Source organism: Mustela lutreola, chromosome 1 (assembly GCF_030435805.1).
Source record: "Mustela lutreola isolate mMusLut2 chromosome 1, mMusLut2.pri, whole genome shotgun sequence".
NCBI classification, from domain to species: Eukaryota; Metazoa; Chordata; class Mammalia; order Carnivora; family Mustelidae; genus Mustela; species Mustela lutreola.
In genome coordinates, this window is record NC_081290.1 from 255,197,167 (window position 1) to 255,221,662 (window position 24,496).

At 38.4% G+C, this 24,496-nt stretch overlaps 1 long non-coding RNA gene across 5 annotated transcripts in view; it reads right to left on the bottom strand.

Annotated features, from left to right (window-relative positions):
* LOC131810595 (uncharacterized) overlaps positions 1-24,496 on the bottom strand; it is a 217,570-nt gene that overhangs the window by 22,447 nt on the left and 170,627 nt on the right. For all 5 annotated transcript variants that reach the window (XR_009345622.1, XR_009345612.1, XR_009345616.1 and 2 more), the window contains 2 exons: positions 16,509-16,606; positions 4,019-4,112 (listed from right to left, as the gene is read on the bottom strand). This is a non-coding gene — a long non-coding RNA (uncharacterized LOC131810595). The remainder of the gene's footprint in view (positions 1-4,018; positions 4,113-16,508; positions 16,607-24,496) is intronic.

The window sequence follows — 24,496 nt, forward strand, 5'->3', positions numbered from 1 at the left end:
AATTGTGATGCCACCAACGTTGGCTTTCTTTTTCAATATCCCTTTGGCTATTCGAGGTCTTTTCTGGTTCCATATAAATTTTAGAATTATTTGTTCCATTTCTTTGAAAAAGATGGATGGTACTTTGATAGGAATTGCATTAAATGTGTAGATTGCTTTAGGTAGCATAGACATTTTCACAATATTTATTCTTCCAATCCAGGAGCATGGAACATTTTTCCATTTCTTTGTGTCTTCCTCAATTTCTTTCATGAGTACTTTATAGTTTTCTGAGTATAGATTCTGTGTCTCTTTGGTTAGGTTTATTCCTAGGTATCTTATGGTTTTGGATGCAATTGTAAATGGGATTGACTCCTTAATATCTCTTTCTTCTGTCTTGCTGTTGGTGTAGAGAAATGCAACTGATTTCTGTGCATTGATTTTATATCCTGACACTTTACTGAATTCCTGTATAAGTTCTAGCAGTTTTGGAGTGGAGTCTTTTGGGTTTTCCACATATAGTATCATATCATCTGCGAAGAGTGATAATTTGACTTCTTCTTTGCCGATTTGGATGCCTTTAATTTCCTTTTGTTGTCTGATTGCTGAGGCTAGGACCTCTAGTACGATGTTGAATAGCAGTGGTGATAATGGACATCCCTGCCGTGTTCCTGACCTTAGCGGAAAAGCTTTCAGTTTTTCTCCATTGTAATAAGAGATGAGGAAGGACACTATATCATACTCAAAGGGTCTGTCCAACAAGAAGATTTAACAATTTTAAATATCTATGCCCCCAACGTGGGAGCAGCCAACTATATAAACCAATTAATAACAAAATCAAAGAAACACATAAACAACAATACAATAATAGTAGGGGACTTTAATATTCCCCTCACTGAAATGGACAGGTCATCCAAGCAAAAGATCAGCAAGGAAATAAAGGCCTTAAATGACACACTGGACCAGATGGACATCACAGATATATTCAGAATATTTCATCCCAAAGCAACAGAATACACATTCTTCTCTAGTGCACATGGTACATTCTCCAGAATAGATCACATCCTCGGTCCTAAATCAGGACTCAACCGGTATCAAAAGATTGGGATCATTCCCTGCATATTTTCAGACCACAATGCTCTAAAGCTAGAACTCAACCACAAAAGGAAGTTTGGAAAGAACCCAAATACATGGAGACTAAAGAGTATCCTTCTAAAGAATGAATGGGTCAACCGGGAAATTAAAGAAGAATTGAAAAAAATCATGGAAACAAATGATAATGAAAATACAACGGTTCAAAATCTGTGGGACACAACAAAGGCAGTCCTGAGAGGAAAATATATAGCGGTACAAGCCTTTCTCAAGAAACAAGAAAGGTCTCAGGTACACAACCTAACCCTACACCTAAAGGAGCTGGAGAAGGAACAAGAAAGAAACCCTAAGCCCAGCAGGAGAAGAGAAATCATAAAGATCAGAGCAGAAATCAATGAAATAGAAACCAAAAAAACAATAGAACAAATCAACGAAACTAGGAGCTGGTTCTTTGAAAGAATTAATAAAATTGATAAACCCCTGGCCCGACTTATCAAAAAGAAAAGAGAAAGGACCCAAATAAATAAAATAATGAATGAAAGAGGAGAGATCACAACTAACACCAAGGAAATACAAACTATTATAAGAACATACTATGAGCAACTCTACGGCAATAAATTTGACAATCTGGAAGAAATGGATGCATTCCTAGAAACATATAAACTACCACAACTGAACCATGAAGAAATAGAAAGCCTGAACAGACCCATAACCAGTAAGGAGATTGAAACAGTCATTAAAAATCTCCAAACAAACAAAAGCCCAGGGCCAGACGGCTTCCCGGGGGAATTCTACCAAACATTTAAAGAAGAACTAATTCCTATTCTCCTGAAACTGTTCCAAAAAATAGAAATGGAAGGAAAACTTCCAAACTCATTTTATGAGGCCAGCATCACCTTGATCCCAAAACCAGACAAGGATCCCACCAAAAAAGAGAGCTATAGACCGATATCCTTGATGAACACAGATGCGAAAATACTCAACAAAATACTAGCCAATCGGATTCAACAGTACATTAAAAAGATTATTCACCACGACCAAGTGGGATTTATTCCAGGGCTGCAAGGTTGGTTCAACATCCGCAAATCAGTCAATGTGATACAACACATCAATAAAAGTAAGAACAAGAACCATATGATACTCTCAATAGATGCTGAAAAAGCATTTGACAAAGTACAACATCCCTTCCTGTACTCCCCTTTTAAACTGATGGTTATCTAGTAGAGTATAGATCAAATAAAAGAAGAATGTGGAGGGTCGGGGTCCCCTGGAGCCACCAGCTGTCTACTGCAAATGCTGTCCCTATAGGTCTGTCAGCTGACATCCCATAACAGTTCAGATGTCTGACCTCTGTCAGTCAGAAGCTGAGTGGCTCCTGTGTTTACAGAATTTCTCACTGCTACTTTCTGTGTGATGCATTGTTAAATGCCACTACTCCCCACTCTCCCAAACTGATCATGTGAAAATTTCCATATCCTTACTTTGAAGCATTCCATAGGTGTCTGTCTGTCTAGAGTCTGTTGATAAAAAACACCAGGCCTTGTTAGCCTCTGCAACCACCAGGCCACACGCCTAGAAGCTGGCAGAAGCCTGCTGGTGGAGATGTGTTATGAAAGGCAGCAGGGAGAGGCTGTGCCACAGCTCACATACTTTTCATTGTCTTTTAAATTCTTTCTTATAACTCTGCTAAGGAAATAGGCTCAAAGCTTTCTAAGAGAAGCCTTGAAACATAGATTATAAACTATTTTAGCAAGTAATAAAAATATCCATGAAAACCACTAAAGATAGGAAATCATTCTAAATGGTTAGCATGCTCAAACTTCCCTTGGGACATTTTTCCGAGGATGTTAATAAAATCTTTTTGATAAGAAACAATAATCGGTTGTGAAATATAAATGCTAACTGTGGTTTATCAGTGTTTTCATACAAAATCAATGTTTTCGTAAAGAACAACTGGAGACAAGTCTTGGTTAGAAATAGAATACAGAAATGCAGAAGCACAATTTGCTGATCTAGAGAATGAGATTCTATACATCATCTTAGCAATTTTGGAGTTGGGGTTATCCTTAGGAATACTATCTCCAGAGTCAAGATCCCGATGGGTATGTCATTCATCCAGCATTTTTAAAAAGCCACCATATAAGGTACCCACAATAGAAAATGGCATGTAGACATGTGAGAAAAAGGAGAGCTAGACTAAAGATCATAGTACCATGTAGGACTGGCAAAGTACAAGCTTCTGTGGGAGCTTAGCAAGAATGTAAGCTAGAATTGTTTGGGAAATGTAAAGCAGTGTAAATAAAATAAGGATTTGGTGTAATGATACATTCAAAAGATATAAGGCTTTCATTGTTGTTGGTATTATTGTTGTTCTGCTCTTAAATAACAATTTTTTCCAACTATACAAGCCATAGCTGTTGTATTCTAATGACATGTAAACAGCAAAACACAAAGAAAACAAAATCATTCCTATTCCCCCAGCATACACCTACTATTTGCATTTTAGTGTACTTACTTTTTTAGTATTTTTTAATGCATACCTATGTAACTATATTTTCCTTTGGGAAAAAAATGATATCCTAGTAATACATTGGTGTGTAGCATGTATCTATTTTAGATATTCGTTATGTTCAGTAGCATAGATTTTTAAAAAATGCTTAAATCTCCCCCACGGTACTTCAGGAAGCAGAGGTTCCGGTTTCTAGATCTTGTCTTACTATGTATTAGTTGTACAGTTTTGAATAAATCCCTTAAGTGATCTGAAATTCCAACCTTTTGTTTGCAAAATGCAGATAATAGCCAATATTTATTAAACGAGCACCGCTCAAAGTATTTCTGATGCATTATCTGACATAATCTTCCTAGGGTTATATTTCAGGTAGCTGTTATATTTTCTAAAATTTTGAATAAAGAGACTGAGGCACAAAGAGTAAGTTAAGTGACTTACCCAAAGTCTCATAGCCAAACAGGAATGGAGTCAAGATTCCAAAGCAGGCGGGTTGTCTCCTCTACTTCCACTAGTGATGAAAGTCTTTTCCGTTCTAAAGGTGGGAGACGAGACACGTGATTTCTTAACTCCCTACCTATTCTAAATGGCCTATGAAATGAACATTTTCCTAATATGATTTTCTTAATTGAAAAAAAAATGCAAATCCAGTTTCTCTCAAAGAACTTATTTCTCTGCTTAATTTTATGTTGGATGAAGAATCTCCTTCACATGCATGTGTCGCTCCATGATTCTTTGCGTAAGAGCAACCGGCTTCTTGCTAAATCTTGTATTTTCCAAGCACTTTCACCCATATTATCACAATTGACAACAAATGATTATTGATGCTGAACTGGCCAGGACAGTTTGTGGTGTTTAGCATTTGGTGATGGGAGCCCAGTGTTCATACCTAGACAAGTAAATACTCAGAAGACTGAGACAAGTTACTCAGTCAGCAGATGGAAAGATTCCTTGTCTGGGCTCCATACCTTATAGGTCTGCCTTTCATGCATCCATTCTTCCATTCAAAATACACTCACTGAGTGCTTGCTAACATGTATACTAAAAATGGAAAAAAATACAACCATTGAATCCTTCCTGGGTATCAGGCCCTGATCAGGATACAGCAGTCAGACAAAATCCATGTTCTCCTCAATCTTATATTGAAACATGCAAGTTTAATGAATCATTAGGACTCCTCTTGTGGGGAGATAACAAATAAATGAAAATATCTGTAGAATGGGATATTAGGCAGTGATACATACTATTTTAGTTAAGATGGCGTTAAGGAAGACCCCTCTGAGTAAATAAGAGATATTAGAACAGAGCCTTAAATGTTGTGTAGAAGACCAAGAAATTAAATGTTAGAGGAAAGAGTATTCCTGGTAAAAGAATAATAAATTCTTCAGACAGAAGACAAATTCAAATTCCTTCAGACAGAGACAATTTTATGTTTGAGAAGAGAAGGCAAAAAAACAGTGGGCCTATAGCAGAGCAAATCAAAGAAAGAATTAGTGAACTTGAAGTCAGAGAGGAGATCTGGGATAGGTAATAAAGGAACTAGATGGCCATCATAAGAAATTTGGATATAATTCTAATTTTAATACACTGAAGATCTAAGGAGAAGACATATTTGAATACTAATTAACATATTTTATATAATATACGTAACTAATATATTTGAGTACTAATGAATGATACTTGGATATTATTCAAATTTCAGCGATCTCATTTCCATTTGAATTTCAATACATGGAGGTCTAAGGAGAGGAGTGATTTGATCACTTTGATACCCAAAAAAGATAGTCATTTTCCCCAGACATTTACATATAGTCTGGGAAAGATTCTCCATAGAGAAGCAAGAACAGAAGCAGGAAGACCATGTGGTTTGGTAAAAGGTCATCTGAAAAGAGATGATGGAGGTTTGCTCTAAGGTTAGGGTGGTGAAGGTGACAGAAATGTACTTCAATCTTCCACATGTCCCATTGTTGATTTTTATCCCAGAAGAATGTGCATCATTCTTCTCAATCTTCTTATATATTATTCCAAATCCCTAACTCTTAACTTCATTTCTTCTCTTCCCCCAACTTTGGATTTGACAGCACTGACCCCTCAGATTCTTGATCACCTTCCCCTTCCCTACCAAGGTAGTTGGATATGTCTGAACTGAATTCAGCTGCTTTCCTAACTGCATCAAGATATATTCGGACCCCAGCGGACCCCTCTAACTCAAAGCCCCAACTCAGGCCCACCAGCCCAAGCCCCGTCTAACCTACTTGATGGCCTGGGATAACAGCACTCTGCAGGTGGAGATTTGCACTCAACCACGAGAATGCCTCACATGACTGACAAGTACACAAAAATAACTATGATTGCACTAAAGCTTAAAAATCTATCTTCCCTTTACTAATGATGTCAAGCAGCATCATTGTATTTCTGCATTTTTCCCCTCAGACACTTTAAGTAGATAACCTATATCTAAAGATAGAACTTTTCTCTTGAGGCTTTCTGATGACTTCAGAATTTTGTATTACCTTATATTCAGTACATTAGGATACAGAGTATCCTATTTTGACTCTAGGAAGCGTTTTCTCAGAAGGCTTGTACAATGCACCATTTCCTGTTTTTTGCTATTCCACACACACACACACACACACACACACACACACAACCCAAAAAGCCACCAAAAGATATTTTGTATGTCAACAGCTTGCTGTTGCTCCAAGATTGGCAGTAATGGCATGCATTTTCCAGTTGTGAAAAGTTTCCTCCTGCAGGCAGTGAAAGAAATGTGTTTCCTTAACGTCTTCTCTTGCTTTGATCTTTGCCCAGCGTTCATTCCAAGACCAAGCAAATGTGGGCGCTCCACTCAACTTTCAAAATATATGCTTTGCTGGCAGTCCCACTGAGTCAACCACTAACATTTTCCACATGATTCTACTACGAATTAAATTATAAAGAACAGAAAACCTAGTGGGTTTGCTTTGCTCTGAATTATATTTCTCTACCCCTCAAGTGTCAGTTTTCTCTGTCCTGGTTTCCCCTTCTCCTTGCCATAGCCAAGCTCTTCTTCTCCTGTTTCCTCCTTTGGTCTCTCTTCCCCTCTTCTTGGTGTTAGGAGTATGGGAAGTTGAGGCAGCAAACTCTGTTTCCCATAATGCCTCTGCAACTTATTAACTGCAGGACCAAAGCAAATTGTGTAACTTCTGGGAGCCTCCGTTCTTTCTGCTCTACAGTGGAGATTATGACACATAGTTTGTATGGCGTTTGTGAAGATTTGAGAGCCCATGCATGGAAAGGAGTTACCATAATCCTGCACAATAGCAAGTGCCACTCATCCCATACTGTTTGACCATGCAGATCTCATTGAAAATCCTCTTTTGAGAAAGGACAATCTCTTGAGAAGGAACAGTCTTTTAAGAAAGTTGAATTTTTTTTTAAATGCATTTCAAATAAACCTTGGACATTCTATGTATGCCCCCTGGACCAGTATTGGGCTTCCTTCCCATCCTAGGCAGGTACCTCAGAAGCCAAAGATGCATTTGCTCCCATCCATATAAGAGATGCTCTATGCAGGTGTTTACATTACAAACATTCCTCGCTATGTATGCCAAGAGAATGAATTCTGCAGCAGAAAATAAGTTAGGCATCTTGCTTACCCCTCCTTTCCAAATGTTAAGAGTGCCTCTGCTCTCTGCCTCTAGCATGAGGGGGAGGTACATGAGACGGGAAGCTCAGCATGTAGGTGGCTACCGTGAGAGAACTCTCAAAACTTGTCAATGGGTCCACCAGGTGAGAAAGAATAAGAATATTAATTCCTGATATTTATTGAGCACCAATTACATATTTGGTTCTGGGTACATTGAAAAATTCAGTTATTAGGTCTCTAAGACTGAAGGTCAAACACTATTTGCAGTGGTCTCAATATGGAAAGGAGTTGGGTGAAAACATGAGTCTCTTTAGAAAACCAGACTCTCTCTGTGTGGTTTGTTGTCCCCAGCTGCCTGACAGGCTTCTGACATCTCCAGGTAGTGAGCTCGCCAGCACTGATAGAATGAAATGATCCAACTGGGTTTCACTGGGAGTACCTAGGGACATTTATAGTTTTGCTGACTTTCTGAAGTAAGGAGGCAGCTTCATAATTCTGTAACTCACCTGCTCCTATTCCTGGGCAACCTATCCCTGGTCTGCAGGGGAAGAGGCCTTGACTCAGCTGAACACAGACTCAGGATAAGGCATGCTGAGCCCTGCAACTCGGACCCAGAAGAGACTTGAACCTACATCTTCTTCAATAAGAAAGCAGACATGTTGGCTCAGTGAACACTAACATATGCATATATTGAGCAATAAATGCAGGGGTGGAATAAGCAGTATTTCTTTTCCAATTAGAGGCATTTTGGTCCCTTGGAAAACTTCAGAAGCAGAACAATTTTTCACTGTTTGGCTCGAACAAAAACTCATTCAGGCTTATAAATTGGCAAAGGGCAGACTAATGATAAATACTTATCCTAAATCACATTTTCCATAGACCCTCTAATTTCCAAGAGTTTTACCTTAAAAAGAATCACAGAGAAAAATCTGGACTGACAGTTCACAATAACGACATAATATTAACAGGATGTCAGAGTTTACAGGGCTTTCCCATTTCCTCTGTAAAAGCCTTACCATTACCAAAACATGCAGTCACCACTTTGCCTTTCAACCGTTGCTTTTCAAAGCTATTCCTTCATTTTTTTTTCATGTTTTTCAAAGCTATTCATTCCTTTTCCTATTCATTCAACAAATGTTTCTTGAGTACCTACTATGTACAATTACTGGACTAGATTCAGAGGGTGATAATTGTAATAATAATGGTAATGACAATAAAGCAAGACAATAACAATAACATTAAAACCCATACAGTATTTTTATGCTATTTACCATGTGCCCAGCACACTATTCTGAACATGTCACATATATATAACACAGGTAATCTTTGTAACAACCTTCACAAGTATTTCTTGTAAACTGCTCAGCGACCTTTCTAGAATGTCACCTGATGCCTGTGCCAACCCTTGTTGTCAGCCTTCCCACAGTCCCTTTGCTGACCACCAAGATGGTCTCTTCTGGACCATCTTGTCCTCTAATGGAACCCTTATTCTGGAAGTACCAAGAAGTCTTTAAATCAGGAGCTCAGGAATATTTGGAGAAAGTTGTTCCTCAGTGACCCAGGGAGCTAAATAAAACAAACTTTGGATTTAACTGAGAACAAAATGAGAGGAAATTAGCAAAAGAGAACCTTGACCCCAGGCTCAAGTTTCCAGGACTGAGCCGGCCAACCTGAGAATGAAACCCAAGATTTCAACATTATGTTAACCTCTGTCAGGTTAAAAGAGTAGTAAAACTGCACTTGTAACTATATCCCTATATATAGTTTTGGCCCCGAGAGCTGAAAACTTCAGAACTAGAAATAACCTTCACACATGGAGAATCTGAAGTCTAAACAGGTAAAGATACATATTCCGGGTCAGATAAATTCGTGGTCTTAAGGCCAGGGTAACACAGAATTACAACCCAGAGAGCCAAGCTCAATATTCACCAAGTCATCGACTGCCTGAATCTTCCCTACAATATTACAGCCTTGCCAAGTGATTATAGAGCCCACACTTGCACTTTTCAAATTATGCGGCAGTCTCTTATCTCTGGAGGAGTGCATTCATATGTCGGATAGTCCCAACTCTTATGAAGTCCTTCCATATTTTGCAATCTCTCCCCATGCGGCTTCCTTCATTCAGGGACCCACAGCTTCCATTTATCCCTTTTCCATGTCAAGTTAATCAAAGACCTGGCAGCTCCTTTGGCCAGGCTCAATACCCCAAGTTCCTCCAACCCTTCCTTTTGTAATTTAAACAATAACCAAGTTCTCCTAGCTTTACAAGAAACAAGGATTTACGATGGTTTAAAGCACGAGCTTTACAAACATAAAGCTGTGGACTGAGTCTGTTCTATATGTACATTAGTGTCTAAGGGTAGTTTACTTCCTATAACCACACCATGGGTTCCTTTTATGTAAATCGGTGATGGCAATATGCACCTCAAAGTGCTGTTGGGGTGAATCAATGAAAGGCTATACATGAAACTCCAAGCATCGTATCTAACACGTCATAGGAATTCAAAATCTATTTAAATAAATGAATGAACTCCTGGTTGGGGGCTAATAAAGAAGGTTTATAGAATGAATAGCAGACCTGAAGAACTCCCTGTGGAGGAGAGTGCCAAAGGAAATATAAAAGAGAAGGATCCAAATGAGAACCCAAAGGGGCCACAGGTGACAAGCTTCTCTGTGGGGGCCACTCTTTGACAAGTTCATCAGCCATCTAACGAGCGGTGTGTTTCATGCTCCTGACTCTGCTCATTAAGGGCAGAAGAGGGAAGAGTCTTAAATTCAAGTCTTTTTAAACTGATTCTGGACGTTCTATAAAGGTCTGACCACATACTAATTTGAAAGCCCAAACACGAAGTTATTTTGGGAATGGGAGAAAAGGTACTTTATATCTTTTTTTTCCCCCCTTCTACAAAAACAGCTGAACAGACTTTCCTAACCCTTTCCCAAAAGTTTCATGTTTGGGCTGAGCTCAGCCCTGGAAGTCCTCACTCTCAGGAGGAAGGCCTGAGAAAGCCATTAAAAGCAAATGAAAGCCTGGAATGGAAATACACAGGGAAGATGGGAATTCAATTGGCTTTTTCTCCCAGGTGATCCGTCTTGCAATAACAGGAAGATGAAACCAAAGCAAAGTATCTCAAGGATCATATCTCCTAAATCACTATAAAGTTTAGCATAGCATCGAGGAGAGACCAACAGACAACCTGATTTGCACTGGTCATGGCTCATCCTTTGATTACCAGGGTTATCTGTGGTAAATGATTGACACTTCCTGAGATTTTGAAGAAGATCAAATAAAAGAATCCAGCTTGGTATATGGTGCGACACAGGTGTTATACCATTTCGTGAGGTGTAAAGTGACATACTGCGATCAATCTTTGTCCTATTAGTATCATGAGCTTGAAATAATTAATACCTGGAATCCATACTCTTTCTTCTGTTCCTTGGCTGTTTGGCCTCTCCTCCTCCTCTCTCTCTCCAGGCTCTTGGTAGTAAACACGGCACTGACACATTATCCACCCCACTTCCCAACAAAATTGTATCAAAGTGAAAGAACCACATGCATTGAGGGATAAAATGTGACACAGGAAAAAAGTGGGGGAAGAGACCAAAGAGTCTGATAAGCATCTTACAGGGCATGGAACAATCCCCACAGCAAACGATTATCTAGTCCAGGTTGAGAAACCCTGACCTATAACTTGTAGAACCTAAGGATATAGTGGGATCAGGGGCTGGGAGGGGGGTACTAGTTAGACCGAAGATCTTGAATATCAGACTAAAATCCTTCCCAAAGGTAATGGGTATATTACAGGATTCAAGGTATGAAGAAAATAGAATTTTAGCAAGATGTGTATTACAAAGTTTTGTCTAATATGTTAGGGTATGGAGACACCAGAGAGTTCTAAGTATCCTGATGCAAATTCATATATTTTACATAGTATTATGGTTATAATGCCCCAACACCTAGCTGAAAAGTGAAAGCATCTTTCAACGGGCTAAATTTATCTCCTTGGCTTCTATAGACAAAAAGGCTAGATTTCTGTTCTTTCCATTTTAACCAATGGAAAGGGCTCCCTCTACACGTTGGCAAGACAATTAAAGGGGATGAGAGGTGTTGATTTAGTCTAACTAATAGTTTGGCATAATGTAGACGAAACATCTGGTTGATTGGTGCTTTCATTCTTCACTTGGTGGTTTTGACATGAAGGAATCATAATCATTGTTGGATACTTGCTAGTCATCATTGTAAACCCAGATGATAACAGGGTAGAATGAACTGGTTCTAAAATAAAGAATCACAGGTACGAATCTTCAACCTGAAAGACCATTGCTTATAAGAAAGGGGAGCTCTAGAATTGAGAATGATGGACTCAAGAATAACCTTCATTTATGTTTCCCTGTAACTGCTCCTATCCAAATACGCTCTCAGTTTCCTTATACTCATGGGAAGTTTGTGCAACGCATAAAAGCCTTCATAAAAGTTTCTCTGATGATCCTGTGAATAGTGTTATATATAATGCATAAAAACTTTGATTGGTAAAAGCTACTACGATCACTGCATCAGAGTCTTGTTAAAGTTAGAGGAGAAAAAATTTTATGGTTCATAATGTAATGCCTTTCATGATTACAAGATGGGGAGGAGGTAACCTGACTCCAATATCTGCTTTCCTTACCTTTCCTGACACATATTGACATTGTCATTCATTTTTGGTATCAGTGCTACATACCTGTGTAGCAACAGTGAACAACAATAGATATTATCTCTGTGTTCTTAGAACTTAAAGTCTAGTAAAACAAATTAGTAATCAAATAATCATATAACTTCTGATGAACTAAAAACAGTCCCATTTCTTTACTACTTCATTCATCAGAAAGTGGTGTTTTACTTCTCTCCCTTTCAATCTGGATGGCCTTGTGACTTACTGTTATCCACAGAATGTGTTGAAAGTGACACTGAGCCAGGTCTGGACTCAAACTGTAAAAAGCCTGTCAGCTTCCACCCTTGTTCCTGGAAGTTAGCCATCAAGGGGTGAGGAATATTTGTCTAGACCGTTGAATAACGGAGCCCACATGGAGAGAGACCGGGGAAGGTGAGAAGCCGTGTTGATCATGGCAGGGCCGAAAGATCTCCCCACTGAACGTAGCCACATCAGCAAACACATCTCACAATGTGGAACAGGAAAACTACCCAGCTGAACCCAGTCAACCCAAAGACTTGTGAGAAATTTAAATTGCCATTGGTTTAAACCACAAAGTATGCAGGTCATTTGCTGCACGGTGATAGCAAAAATTCATCATATCTAAGGTAGACCTCTACCACATTCTCTTTCTATCACACTACCTTTTTTAATTTTCTTTAAAGTTCAAATTGCTACCTAAAATTATTTTTTTATTTTTCTGTTGTCTCCCACAACAACAAGAAAAACTCTGACAACAGGGACTTCGCCTGTACTGCTTCTTGCTGTAACGCTTGTGCCTGGAGCAATGCCTGGCATAGAACTGAATGCTCAATAAATATTTGTAAATATTTATATTACAATATTAAATATTTACATTAAATTTACTATAGATGGACAGTTGCAACTAGGATAGATGAAGTTAACTAAGAAGAAGATGTTGCTGGAACAGTTTCTACATGAGGAAATTAGAAGGGCACCTGGGTGGCTCAGTTGGTTAAGCGTCTGCCTTCTGTTCAGGTCATGATCCCAGAGTCCTGTGATGGAGCCCTCATTGGGCTCTCCAATCAGTGGGAGTCTACTTGTCCCTCTGCATCTGCCCTTCCTCCTGCTCATTCTCTCTCTCTCTTTCTCAAATAAATAAGTAAAATCTTTAAAACTTATTAAGGAAATAAACAAACAAATGGATTAGAACTGCTGAGGGAAGTCAGAGAAGATATGACTTGTTTTGATAAAATCTTCACATGATCATGTCCAGCAAGAGAGTGGGGATTGTTTTCTTCCTAGTTTATTGTTCGATTAACTGTTATCTCATAAAGGATATTATCACTTTAAACTTTCTATTGAGGCAGAATATAAAATTTTTTTTAAAGATTTTATTTATTTATTTGACAGACAGAGATCACAAGTAGGCAGAGAAGCAGGCAGAGAGAGAGGAAGAAGCAGGATCCCTGCTGAGCAGAGAGCCCGATGCAGGGCTCAATCCCAGGACCCTGGGATCATGACCCGAGCCAAAGGCAGAGGCTTTAACCCACTGAGCCACCCAGGTTCCACCTAGAATATTTTTAAAACTATATTTAAAGCACTTTCTAAGGATACAGCTACTAATTAATTAAGTAGGTAAAGAATTCCCTGAGGTATCAGAAATTCATTTTACAAAAATTGCTCAGGAAAAGAAGATGATGAATCTGCTCTATTACTCCACTAGAAATAGAAATTAAAGAGAAAATTTTTGCTCAATTTGAAGCAATACTTTTTTCTAAGTGTGAGGAAAGTTTTTAAAAGAGCATTTTGTTTCCAAAGCAGAGTTCATTTGGGAATTTCTTTACATAAAGAAAGGGTTGTTGGTTTTTTTGCTTTTTTAATATTTTATTTATTTATTTGACACAGAGAGAGAGAGAGAGAGACAGAGACAGAGACAGGGAGAGAGGGAACATAAGCAGGGGGAATAGGAGAGGGAGAGGCAGGCTTCCTGCTGAGCAGGAACGACAATGTGGGGCTCAGTCCCAGGGTCCTGGGATCATGACCTGAGCTGAAGGCAGATGCTTAACAACTGAGCCACCCAGGCGCCCCAAAGAAAGAGTTCTTAAAAGAGGAAGTCAGCAAGAGAGAAACATGGGAATATCTTTCCTCCTTCTTCCTAGAAAATACTTGCTGGGAAAGAGGAAAGCAGAAGAGGTCCAAAGTTAAGAGATCCAAACACCAGAGTGCCGTGGACACATTGTCTCAGGGCTGTGAATGAGATGTTGAGTAAGCAGCTAAGACCCTTCCTTTAAAGCCAAACAATGACGATAGGAAAATGAAGATCAAAAAGAGAAAAAGAATTAAAGTGAAAAGGAAATAATACAGCTAATGTCACTTTTGATGTGTGTGTAAAATATATATCAGGATGGTGGTAAAATTAAATAAGTCTATTTTCTTCCTTACACTTTTATATATTTTATAATTTTTTTTAAAGATTTAGTTGTTTGTTTTAGAGAGAGAGTGTGAGCAGGTGGAGGGACAGAGGGAGAGAGATAATCTCAAGCTGACTCTATGCGGAGCACAGAGCCCAATGCAGGACTCAGTCCTGCAACCATGAGCTCATGACCTAAGCTGAAACCAAGAGTCAGACACTTAACAGACTGAGCTATTCAGGTGCCCCATCAATGTTGGTTTTATATACATACACACATACATATAATAAATATATATACATGTACATACAAATATATGCATACTTACCTATACATATATATTTATACAAATAAAATACATGTGAACATGTATTTACAAAATATATATATATATTTATATATATAAACATATATGCATATATGTAATATCTATGAATATAAACATATATGAATCTTGGGTTTCTATTTGTCTTAAAATTTTTCTTTAAATCACTGTTTTAGATGAATGGATAATAAAGATGTGGTATATATACACAAGGGAATACTATGCAGCCATCAAAAATGAAATGTTGCCATTTGCGACAACGTGGATGAAACTAGAGGGTATTATGCTTAGCGAAATAAGTCAAAAAAGACAATTATCCTATGATCTCCCTGATATGAGAAAATTGAGAAGCAACGTGGGGGGTTTAGGGGGTAGGAAAAGAATAAATGAAACAACGTGGGATTGGGAGGGAGACAAACCGTAAGAGACTCTTGATCTCACAAAACAAATTGAGGGCTGCTGGGGGTGGAGGGTAGGGATTGGGTGTTTGTGTTATGGACATTGGGGAGGGTATGTGCTGTGGTGAGTGCTGTGAAGTGTAAGCCTAGGGATTCACAGACCTGTACCCCTGGGGCTAATAATACATTATATGTTAATAAATCACTGTTTTGATCTTGACTCAAAGCTTAGTTTTGTCTGTCTTAACAGAAGATTAGGTAAATTGTTTAGCATAAATGGGACGGATATTCATACTTATATAACTCTGAGTTGAGTCTGAGCAAAAAATACTGTCACTTGATGTACAGAGAGATAAGATTCAGATCAACAAGTAAACAGACTTTGGATTCATTTGGATTTTTGTTTGAATCTTTGATTCACCACTTGCAATCTCTAGAAACTGGGAAATTTATTAAGCTATTTATCTCTGAAAGGCAAGTTCTTTACATTCAATTCAAGAAATATTATGGAGTACCTTCTTTGCTACCTTCTGAGACTACAGCTGTGGGCAGGACAGCTAGCCACTGCCCTCATGGAGTTCATAGTTTGTCTGGGGAGAGAGACATTTACAAAGAAGATGATAAGTGAGTGGAGAATCCCCTCAAAAGATTTTTATTTGGGAAATTTCCCTTATAAAGTGGTTAAGAGAATTTTGTAAAATAATTCATACAATGTCACTGGAACTGTGCCTAGTCATACACATTCAATACTTTAGAGTTCTAAGCTCCTCAGCTCCAAAGCAAGTAGGAAGTAGAAACCCCATACCTTCCGTGTTTGAAGAGTTGATGAGGGCTAGTTCTTACCTGCGTATTCTCCATGACAGTTCTGGTGCTTAGATTGGATTGGTAGATGACTGAATTGATCCCTCTTCAGGTTTAAATACAAAATAAACTACGTAACATGTAACTTTGTAGTACTGCCTGCTCTTCGTGGGCCAGAAACTGTCTCACCCACTTTTTACAATCCCACGGTGATCACCGCAATACTTAAGAAATTATGGGAAGTGTAGACCAAAGGGAAAACACTAAAATAGTAGGAGAAATAGCTCTCTATCCACACTTCTCACCTGAAAATTATATCATCTCTAAAGGCCAGAATCCTTACTTTCAAATGGGTTTTGAAATTCTTCCCTCACAAAATAGTCAAATGAGATAATGTAAGCGAAAGTGTTCTGAAAACTTTTAAGACACCAGGAACGCATACAGGAAGTTTTATTAAGATATTTTCATGGTTTAACCCCCTGAAGTCTGGCTTTACCCGGCCATCATTTCTCTGAGACTCCTCTCTTCAAAGTTACTCATAAACTTGGTCTTATTAGTTTCTCGAGGTTGATTACATTTGTGATGATGACTCATGCTAATTTGGATATAGAACCCAGGGTATATGTGTAAAAAGAGAAATAGAACAAACTATTTCTTTGGCATGTTCTTTCCCAGTAGAAAAGTCACATGGAAGCCAGTTTATCAGAAGGTACCTTGGTAGGCAAAGAACTAGATCTCTTGTAGTCAACTCCAGTGATCGGAATGTTTAATGACTCCAGGGTGTCTGCTTCCAGGATAAGGAGGCATCTGCCTGTGGAAAAAAAAAAAAAAAAAAAGGATGTTTATACTGTCTAATCAGGGCACTCATTTCTCTGGCTTGTGTCTGTCTGCTTCTCTCTTGTTGGCCAACATCCTTCTGAATGACACATTCTTTCCTTTGATAAGGTAATGCCTTCAATCAGGTTTCAGTCCTGTCTAATTGGCCTGGGCAGCAACTGTCTCTTATGTAACCCTGCTTTTCCCTGATCCATCAAACCTTAAGTCCTTGTTTTATGGCTTCACTCTCCGTGGCCATCCTATTTCAATTTCTTTGTGTTCTTAGAGGGTCCCTCTTCATTATCTCATCTTTCACCAACAGTAATAGTCTTCTAATTCATCTCCAGATTTGATGGCACAGGTTAATTCCTGCCTTGCAAATGCCTACCTCCAACTATGGACCAGACTCATGTTCAGTCAGTTTAGGAATGTGGCCAAATCGCAATCAATCAGAGGCTTTTAAGATTTTCAGGGGCATTCTTATAGTAGAGGAGGATAGAATAGCAGTCACTACAATGTCATACAGAATGCTGCAGATATTTGCCAAATAGTTTACTGCATTTTGGGTTTCTGGATTAATATTTGTATGTACACATATATATAATGTGTATTATATAAACATACATATATATTTATATAATAAAGCAAAGTATATAATATAGAAACTATATATTATGTATTATATCTATTATAATACATGTTACATTAGGTTATGTCACAATATATTACACATTGGTTTCTACCATTTCTAAACCTTGTCTTTCTACTATATATTTTTTTAAATATTTTAACACTTTCATTGCATTTGAGGACATTTTCTTTTTCTTTTTTTTTTAAGATTTTTTTTTTTAAGATTTATCTAATTGACATACAGAGATCACAAGTGGGCAGAGAGACAAACAGAGAGAGAGGGTGAAGCAGGCTCCCCACCGAGCAGAGAGCCTGCTACGAGACTCGATCCCAGGACCCTGAGATCATGACCTGAGCTGAAGGCAGAGGCTTAACCCACTGAGCCACCCAGGGGCCCCACATTTGAGGACATTTTGAATAAGTATCTTGAGTTTGAAGCCTTGGCTAGGTAATCTTTTTGCACTAGAAATCAGAGTTCTCTATAACAACTCCATTGTCAGCTATGGGATTTATCAAAACTATAAATCCCTTCCACACTTTATTTGGTTGTTCATATCTAACAATCTCATTTGCACTGAAACAAATCAAATACAAATATTTAATATACAGTACAAATCAATAAATTTTTCACAGAAGAAAACAACAAAAGACTAATTTTCTACACCATGTCCCCTGCTCATTAGATCTTCAGTAATATTACTCAGGTTATTTCAAAGATAATAACACTTACATACCATTACTCACCTTTTCTCAAATTTTTTGTCTGGCTTCTACAAAGTAGAAACAAGGATGCCTATAGTCAAAATTGTTTTTGTAAACTTTTGATGTTTATTTTGTCCTACATCTTACAAAAATGAATATATGGAGAGGAGGACAGATGTACAATGACAAATGTACATTTAAGTCATTAATGGTTATATGAATTTTGTTTATATGGCTATTTGCTCATATGAGCATTATAAATGATAAGAGAAAATAATTCTGATTCTACGATCTCTTAAAATTCTTCTACTAAATTCATTTTCTTCAAGTATTGGGTTTTTGTTGCTAGCTGCCAAGAAATGTTTAGTCTCCTTATGAAAGCAGCAAAATGGCTTCTCATCATCTCCCCAGCACAGTACCTTTTACATAATAGGTGCTCAATAAAGTCTGTGTAATTGACCTATTGTGTATTAGATATTCAGCAACTAGAGTTGAATTGAATTGAACTGAAATGAATTGAACAGGCTTTTCTCAGACCCATAACAACAACGAAACTAGAATATTTCACCACCATTGAGAAAACTGCTCACAAGATTACATTCTGGAATCCTGACAAATAAAATTTCAGCAACTCTTTATTTAAACACTTCTTAGACAAATTATGTGTTGCACTGTTACTAGGAGTTCTGGCAAGGATCTATCTACAAGTCATGTTGTTCCAAAGCAACTGTGTGTATTTGCCGGCAGTGTGTCATTGTGAAGTGGCTGTAAGGGGCTCTGCAGTTAGTCTGGGCCTCTGGTTTCACCACAGACAGTGATTCAACAGTGACATTGGTTTGCAGAATCAGATGGAAGAATGTATGCTGAATCAGAATTTCAGAAAATAGTGTGGGTTGGTTTTTCCCTTCTGAAGCACAGAGAAAAATTGTTTTCTCCCTCTGTTACAGGATTTCTATAGTATCTCCCTTATCCAGCATTATATCAACTCTACTTGGCAGTTGTGCAAGTCTGTTTAATAAAAATGAGAGATCGCAGTCGTGTTCCTGGGAAACTTCTTCTTAAGCGACTTATTCAGTAAAATAAATTTTAAAAATATTAATAATTGACTTTTTTAAAAAAGGATCTTATTTATTTATCTGAGAGAGAGAAAGTGCAGGGAGGAGGGGCAGAGAGGAAGAGAGAAGTAAGCTCCTGGCTGAGCAGGGAGCCCAATGTGGGGTTCTATCCCAGGACCTGAGATCATGATCTTAGCTGAAGACAGACACTAAACCCACTGAGCTACCCAGGCACCCAAGAATCAACTTTGATTAAAAAAAAAAAAAAAAGGTAAGAATTTATGTGACTCAAAGGTTTACCAAAATAAGACTATGCTCTAACTTTGTCAAGTAGTATTTTTACTTCTTCCTGACTATGAACCTCTCTCCCTGAAGAGAACTGCCATTGAAAACCACCAGTCCTTGCTATCTACAGAGATCTGAGCTTCATCAGTAAGGACACAGAACTCACTAGACACCACCCCATGCTTCTATCAGGCACACTGAGGCCATGGAAACAGTACCATCTCAGCAGTTTTTCATTCCCAACCCAGTGCATCCTTCCCCAACTTTGCAGAACACTCAAGCCTTGAAGTGTCAAAAGACCCTGGAATGTCATTGATGAAACCTCCATGGAGGGAGTATGATCAACTAAGACACCCAAGGCACACATGCTTCATCTTTAGTCACCAATGACTATTAGGGACGGAGGTTGTGGGGGTCCAGGACCTACCAGGTCCAGGAAAATCACCCTAGAAGAACTTCTTTAAGAAAAATGGCTTAAAGCAAAACAAATCAAATAATTTCACCACTAAGAAAAATGTAAGAAACAAAGTCTAACTGGGTTTGCTATAGAAAAAACAAAAGCCTTGGTGAGGAGACAACCTTCCCTCTTTTGGTTAGAGTAATAATAGGGACTTTGTCTCAAGGAAGAAAAGATGTGGTGGTCTCTTCTGTCCCATGCATAAGTTTAACCCATAAGATATAGGTTAACCAATATTCCAAAGATTACCAATGATGTAATAGATAAACCACCAAAAACTGGTTATCCATAAAAGAAAAAATAAAATTTGATTTCTACCAGTCCCACCAAAATTGGTTCCAGAGAGATTAAAGATCTTAGTATCAGGGGCACCTGGGTGGCTCAGTGGGTTGGGCCTCTGCCTTTGGCTCAGGTCATGATCCCAAGGTCCTGGGATCGAGCCCCGCGAAGCCTGCTTCCTCCTCTCTCTCTGCCTGCCTCTCTGCCTACTTGTGATCTCTGTCAGATAAATAAAGAAAAAATCTTTAAAAAAAAAAAAAAGATCTTAGTATCAAAAGTGAACATATTAGTGGGAAATATGGGTGAATTTATTTCTGACCTTAAGAGAGAGAAGGATTTCTTAAAACACAAAATGTGCTAACATGTATGAAATAAAGGGATGAATTTAACTGTCTTAAAATCAAGACCACTTTGCTAATGAGAAGACACATTAAGGAAAATGAAAATTCGTCTTATAAACTGGAAGATACTTTTAATATGTAAATCATAAGAAAAACACACATAACACAATAACAAATGGTCAAATGCACAAACAAGCACTTGAAGATAAAGGAAATATATTACCAATATACATAAGAAGAAAGATTTAGTTTCATGAGATATCTGGAAAATACAAATTGCAACTTAAACAAAATGATAAAAAATGAAAATATTAAACAATGACCAATTGTTGAGAAAAATTTAGATGAATGGGATTGAGAGGTAAAGATTAACTTTCAAAGACCAATCCACTACACACTGATCTCCCAGTTGTGGAGCTGGCCTCCTGCAAAGCACCAGCATTGGACAAATACTTAAGGTGACATCAATTCTAGTTAACCCGAAAGCTTAGACCACAGCACCCTGATTATGCCCCATGATGGACTGGTGATTCTGAAAACATGAATACTCATGTTAGGCAGCAAATTCTGCCATTCACTCACATCATCCTACAGCTCCAGGGGATAGATGGGGAACTTAACCTCCTGATCACTGCAGGAGAGAGGTTGATGGCACAATCTACTAAGAAGACACAACCAGTAAGACAGGGCTGGACTAAAAGTTCTGCTGTGTCACTTTGCTATGTCACTATTTTACTTTGGACTCAAATCACATTGGGAGAGGGGCAGATTAACATCAACTGTAGAGATTAAATTCCTACAACCCAAGAACCAGAATCTTCTGTGGTCTGACATCAACTATGCTAGATTACTGTGACCTACCCCATATGGAGTGGCCAAAGTGGACTTTGCAAGTCAAATTCTGGTTCTCATATTGAGTGGTGAATCCTTAAGTGATTGCTGTACAAATAAGTAACTATGAACAATAAGCAAACAACTAAACAAGTTCATGAGTCATGATGAGGGTGCTTCATGGCCAAAGACGATGATTAATTCAATGCTGTGCCCCTGGGTGCAACACAAAAGGAAAATTGACTTTATATACTTTTAACTTAGGTGGTTTATATAACTCATCTAAAATTCCAATAATAATTTGTGATGTATCTACTTTTTTAGAAAATTATTTATTTATTTATTTGACAGAGAGAGACACAGCAAGATAGGGAACACAAGTAGGGGAGTAGGAGAGGGAGAAGCAACCCCCCTGCTGAGCAGGGAGACTGATGTGGGGCTCCATCCCAGAACCTCTAGACCTTGACCTGAGGGGAAGGCAGACGCCCAACCAACTGAGCCACCCAGATACCCCATGTAGCTACTTTTATATCCATATTTTACACAAAATAACAGACTCATAGAGGATAAGTAACAGTCCAACATCTAATAATGGCCCAGCATCTAATAAAAATTAAATATCAGATTTGGATGTAACTCTGATTATGTATTGGTTTGACTAAGCTGCAATGACACTAACTCCCAACTTTAGGTGGCTTAACACAATAGATATTCACTTCTCATACACATGAGGGTCTTAGGTTCATCATTTGAGTTACTGGAGTAGCTCTTCTGTATGTGGTCATCCCGTGGCCTAAACTCCTTCCCCCTGTGGCTCCATAACCCTCTAGATCCTTACCATTATATGTGGGAAAGAACATGAAAGAACACCCTAGGGAGATGTACAGGCCAGGTTTAGAGTGATAGTCATTACCCACTGAAGTTGCATTACAGTAAGTGTCACATGAGCACATTTAACTGTGGGGAAGGCTGGCCAATGTGGGAAGAGTAAATTTGAATGGACAGCCAGTGACTTCCACTACAGTGTCCAAATCTCATGGTCTTCCCAAAGTATTATAAGTTGTTTCCTGTAAAGATAAATGCTGAAGATCAAAAATGACTTTGGACAATCACTTGATAATGGCAGGCCATGAGCAACAAGTTCTGTGATATTTGGGAGCATGTACTCCCTGGGGACCGAGTTTGCTAGAGAATAGAAAACATAACCTAAGAAAAGCTGTGAGGTGCTTCCTTATTATGCTTGAATCCATGGATGCCCACTAACCAGCTGCATTATGCAGAGAGCTAGTCACCCTGGATTTGGTAACTTGTAGAAGAAACTACACTGATGTGGTATGTGTGTGAGCATTGGAATGAATAGAGGGAGATAATGAGAAACAGAAATAATCATAACATTGAAAATCAGTATATGTTGATTGTCATCTAAGACCACCTTTCCTGGGAATTGCTTCACCAAATATAGAATTTTTCTTTTCTTTTCTTTTTTTTTTTTTTTTTTTTTTTAGTTTTGGCCAGATAGTCAATTAGAGTCTAATGTATTCAAGAATTATCAATATTAAATAAGTTCTTAAAAATTAAGACTTCTAAAAAAAAAGGCTTCTCAAACAATTTCTGCAGCCTAAGTTGCTGGGAGACAGTAGCAGATATTGTCCAGCTAAGCATGTATATGTCCTACTAACCCAATGAGTTATCTGCTTTCTTACTGTTCTAAATAATAATAGTAACTATTTGTTAAGCAAAAACTGTATGCTAAGAGCTTTATATACACTGCACCATTTAACCATAATGATGTCATCTGGTAGTATTAGGATTTGTAATTTTCAGATGCAGACACTGAATTTAGAAAGGTTAACTCCCTGAAATCACAGAGTTAGGAAGAAGTACATCAGGACTATAATGCAGATGTCTCTCATTCCAGCCCCCCTTTATTCCTCCCCATCATGATAAGCAGCCAAAAGTCTAGCTCTGAGTCTGTAATGTTATCCACAGTGTATTGGAAAGAATAACAGTTTCCTTATCTTGATGCAAGTTTTTCTACTGGGAAGGCTAAGCTGGTACTATATATGGTGAGTATAGATAATATCCTTGCATTTTGTATCTCAAGATTGTTCTAATTATCTACCCAGTTCTGGCCCACCCAAGAAACAGGGTCCCTGACAGCTGCATTGAAAATAGAAAAGATTGAGATATTCTCTTGGTTTAGTCCTTATGGAAACAGCCATTTATCCCTAGGCTCCATCAGTTTAGAATTTTAAATGTATTTTTCTCAACATGGGACTTGAATTCACTGACCCTGAGATCCAGACCTGGGCTGAGATCAAGAATCAAACACTCGGAGCGCCTGGGTGGCCCAGTGGGCTAAGCCTCTGCCTTCAGCTCTCAGGTCATGATCTTGGGGTCCTGGGATGGAGCCCTGCTTCGGGCTCCCTGCTTTGCGGGGATCCTGCTTTCTCTATCCCCCTGCCTCCCCTGCCTGCCTCTCTGCCTACTTGTGATCTCTCTCTCTCTGTGCCAAATAAATAAAATATTAAAAAAAAAAAAAAAGAATCAGACACTCAACCAACTGAACCACCTAGGCACCCCGAAGAGTATGTGTTTCTAATAATATAGGATATTTTCTTTTTTTTTAATTTTTAATTTTTTATAAACATATATTTTTATCCCCAGGGGTACAGGTCTGTGAATCACCAGATTTACACACTTCACAGCACTCACCAAAGCACATACCCTCCCCAATGTCCATAATCCCACCCCCTTCTCCCAAACCCCCTCCCCCCAGCAACCCTCAGTTTGTTTTGTGAGATTAAGAGTCACTTGTGATTTGTCTCCCTCCCAATCACATCTTGTTTCATTTATTCTTCTCCTACCCACTTAAGCCCCCATGTTGCATCACCACTTCCTCATATCAGGGAGATCATATGATAGTTGTCTTTCTCTGCTTGACTTATTTCGCTAAGCATGATACGCTCTAGTTCCATCCATGATGACACTCAAGTTATATCCTTCAGGATGAATAATTTCCTTAGTAGCATGGCTGCTCTTGACAGGAAATCCGTTTTACATATACTGTGTAATATGAAATTGAATGGATTGTTCTCATTTCCTTAGAATTGACTAAGTGCTGATGGTGAAAACGTGACATTTTTAAATGAATGAAAATTATCATATGGTTTCACTTACTTGTGGAGCATAACAAATTCATGGAGGACAAGGAGAGGAGAAGTGAGTTGGGGGAAATCAGAGGGGTAGACAAACCATGAGAGACTGTGGACTCTGAGAAGCAAACTGAGGGTTTTGGAGGTGAA